Consider the following 4,200-nt stretch of genomic DNA (forward strand, 5'->3'; position numbering starts at 1 on the left):
GAAGCGCGCAGTCAGCTGTCTATAACTTCTATGATTTTACGACTGTCGAAATGAGATTTTCACTCAGATAAAGGTTGACTATTCAGGATTCATAATCCGTAAAAAACTTTTCTTGCACCCTTTGCAGACTAGCCTTTTTCGACACTTTCCGTATAAAACACCGAATTTGCTCTAGGAAGCGCGAAGTCAGCTGTCTATAACTTCTATGATTTTACGACTGTCGAAATGAGATTATCACTCAGATGAAGGTTGACTATTCAGGATTCATAATCCGTAAAAAACTTTTCTTGCACCCTTTGCAGACTACCCTTTTTCGACACTTTCCGTATAAAACACCGAATTTGCCCCAGGAAGCGCGCAGTCAGCTGTCTATAACTTCTATGATTTTACGACTGTCGAAATGAGATTTTCACTCATATGAAGGTGGACTATTCAGGATTCATAATCCGTAAAAAACTTTTCTTGCACCCTTTGCAGACTACCCTTTTTCGACACTTTCCGTATAAAACACCGAATTTGCCCTAGGAAGCGCGCAGTCAGCTGTCTATAACTTCTATGTTTTTACGACTGTCGAAATGAGATTTTCACTCAGATGAAGGTGGACTATTCAGGATTCATAATCCGTGAAAAAATTTTCTTGCACCCCTTGCAGACTACCCTTTTTCGACCCTTTTCCGTATAAAACACCGAATTTGCCCTAGGAAGCGCGCAGTCAGCTGTCTATAACTTCTATGATTTTACGACTGTCGAAATGAGATTTTCACTCAGATAAAGGTTGACTATTCAGGATTCATAATCCGTAAAAAACTTTTCTTGCACCCTTTGCAGACTAGCCTTTTTCGACACTTTACGTATAAAACACCGAATTTGCTCTAGGAAGCGCGCAGTCAGCTGTCTATAACTTCTATGATTTTACGACTGTCGAAATGAGATTTTCACTCAGATAAAGGTTGACTATTCAGGATTCATAATCCGTAAAAAACTTTTCTTGCACCCTTTGCAGACTAGCCTTTTTCGACACTATCCGTATAAAACACCGAATTTGCTCTAGGAAGCGCGAAGTCAGCTGTCTATAACTTCTATGATTTTACGACTGTCGAAATGAGATTATCACTCAGATGAAGGTTGACTATTCAGGATTCATAATCCGTAAAAAACTTTTCTTGCACCCTTTGCAGACTACCCTTTTTCGACACTTTCCGTATAAAACACCGAATTTGCTCTAGGAAGCGCGCAGTCAGCTGTCTATAACTTCTATGATTTTACGACTGTCGAAATGAGATTTTCACTCATATGAAGGTGGACTATTCAGGATTCATAATCCGTAAAAAACTTTTCTTGCACCCTTTGCAGACTACCCTTTTTCGACACTTTCCGTATAAAACACCGAATTTGCCCTAGGAAGCGCGCAGTCAGCTGTCTATAATTTCTATGTTGTTACGACTGTCGAAATGAGATTTTCACTCAGATGAAGGTGGACTATTCAGGATTCATAATCCGTGAAAAACTTTTCTTGCACCCCTTGCAGACTACCCTTTTTCGACCCTTTTCCGTATAAAACACCGAATTTGCCCTAGGAAGCGCGCAGTCAGCTGTCTATAACTTCTATGTTTTTACGACTGTCAAGATGAGATTTTCGGTGAAAAACTTTTCTTGCACCCCTTGCAGACTACCCTTTTTCGACCCTTTTCCGTATAAAACACCGAATTTGCCCTAGGAAGCGCGCAGTCAGCTGTCTATAATTTCTATGTTTTTATGACTGTCGAAATGAGATTTTCACTCAGATGAAGGTTGACTATTCAGGATTCATAATCCGTAAAAAACTTTTCTTGCACCCTTTGCAGACTACCCTTTTTCGACACTTTCCGTATAAAACACCGAATTTGCCCTAGGAAGCGCGCAGTCAGCTGTCTATAACTTCTATGATTTTACGAGTGTCAAGATGAAATTTTCACTCAGATGAAGGTGGACTATTCAGGATTCATAATCCGTAAAAAACTTTTCTCGCGCCCCTTGCAGACTACCCTTTTTCGATCCTTTTCCGTATAAAACACCGAATTTGCCCTAGGAAGCGCGCAGTCAGCTGTCTATAACTTCTATGTTTTTACGACTGTCAAGATGAGATTTTCCGTGAAAAACTTTTCTTGCACCCCTTGCAGACTACCCTTTTTCGACCCTTTTCCGTATAAAACACCGAATTTGCCCTAGGAAGCGCGCAGTCAGCTGTCTATAATTTCTATGATTTTACGAGTGTCAAGATGAAATTTTCACTCAGATGAAGGTGGACTATTCAGGATTCATAATCCGTAAAAAACTTTTCTCGCGCCCCTTGCAGACTACCCTTTTTCGATCCTTTTCCGTATAAAACACCGAATTTGCCCTAGAAAGCGCGCAGTCAGCTGTCTATAACTTATATGTTATTACGACTGTCAAGATGAGATTTCACTCAGATGAAGGTGGACTATTCAGGATTGATAATCCGTAAAAAACTTTTCTTGCACCCCTTGCAGACTACCCCCTTCAGACCCTTTTCCGTAAAAAACACCGAATTTGCCCTAGGAAGCGCGCAGTCAGCTGTCTATAACTTCTATGTTTTTACGACTGTAAAAATGAGATTTTCACCAAGATGAAAGTGGACTATTCAGGATTCATAATCCCTAAAAAACTTTTCTTGCACCCCTTGCAGACTACCCTTTTCGACCCTTTTCCGTATAAAACACCGAATTTGCGCTATAAAGCGCGCAGTCAGCTGTCTATAACTTCTATGTTTTTACGACTGTCAAAATGAGATTTTCACTCAGATGAAGGTGGACTATTCAGGATTCATAATCCGAAAAAAACTTTTCTTGCACCCCTTGCAGACTACCCTTTTCCGTATAAAACATCGAATTTGCTCTAGGAAGCGCGCAGTCAGCTGTCTATAACTTCTATGTTTTTACGACTGTCAAGATGAGATTTTCACTCAGATGAAGGTGGACTATTCAGGATTCATAATCCGTAAAGAACTTCTCTTGCACCCCTTGCAGACTACCCTTTTTCGACCCTTTTCCGTATAAAACACCGAATTTGCCCTAGGAAGCGCGCAGTCAGCTGTCTATAACTTCTATGTTTTTACGACAGTCAAGATGAGATTTTCCGTGAAAAACTTTTTTTGCACCCCTTGCAGACTACCCTTTTTCGACCCTTTTCCGTATTGAACACCGAATTTGCCCTAGAAAGCGCGCAGTCAGCTGTCTGTAACTTCTATGTTTTTACGACTGTCAAGATGAGATTTTCACTCAGATGAAGGTTGACTATTCAGGATTCATAATCCGTAAAAAACTCTTCTTGCACCCCTTGCAGACTACACTTTTCCGACCCTTTTCCGTATAAAACACCGAATTTGCCCTAGGAAGCGCGCAGTCAGCTGTCTATAACTTCTATGTTTTTACGACTTTCAAAATGAGATTTTCACTCAGATGAAGGTGGACTACTCAGGATTCATAATCCGGAAAAAACATTCCTTGCACCCCTTGCAGACTACCCTTTTCGACCCTTTTCCGTATGAAACACCGAATTTGCGCTATAAAGCGCGCAGTCAGCTGTCTATAACTTCAATGTTTTTACGACTGTCAAGATGATATTTTCACTCAGATGAAGGTGGACTATTCAGGATTCATAATCCTTGAAACACTTCTCTTGCACCCCTTGCAGACTACCCTTTTTCGACCCTTTCCGTATAAAACACCGAATTTGCCCTAGAAAGCGCGCAGTCAGCTGTCTATAACTTCTATGTTTTCACGACTGTCAAGATGAGATTTTCACTCAGATGAAGGTTGACTATTCAGGATTCATAATCCGTAAAAAACTCTTCTTGCACTCCTTGCAGACTACACTTTTCCGACCCTTTTCCGTATAAAACACCGAATTTGCCCTAGGAAGCGCGCAGTCAGCTGTCTATAACTTCTATGTTTTTACGACTTTCAAAATAAGATTTTCACTCAGTTGAAGGTGGACTACTCAGGATTCATAATCCGGAAAAAACATTCCTTGCACCCCTTGCAGACTACCCTTTTTCGACCCTTTCCGTATAAAACACCGAATTTGCCCTAGAAAGCGCGCAGTCAGCTGTCTATAACTTCTATGTTTTCACGACTGTCAAGATGAGATTTTCACTCAGACGAAGGTGGACTATTTAGGATTCATAATCCGTAAAAAATT

The sequence above is a fragment of the Coccinella septempunctata genome, chromosome 8, assembly GCF_907165205.1.
Source record: "Coccinella septempunctata chromosome 8, icCocSept1.1, whole genome shotgun sequence".
Taxonomy (NCBI): Eukaryota; Metazoa; Arthropoda; class Insecta; order Coleoptera; family Coccinellidae; genus Coccinella; species Coccinella septempunctata.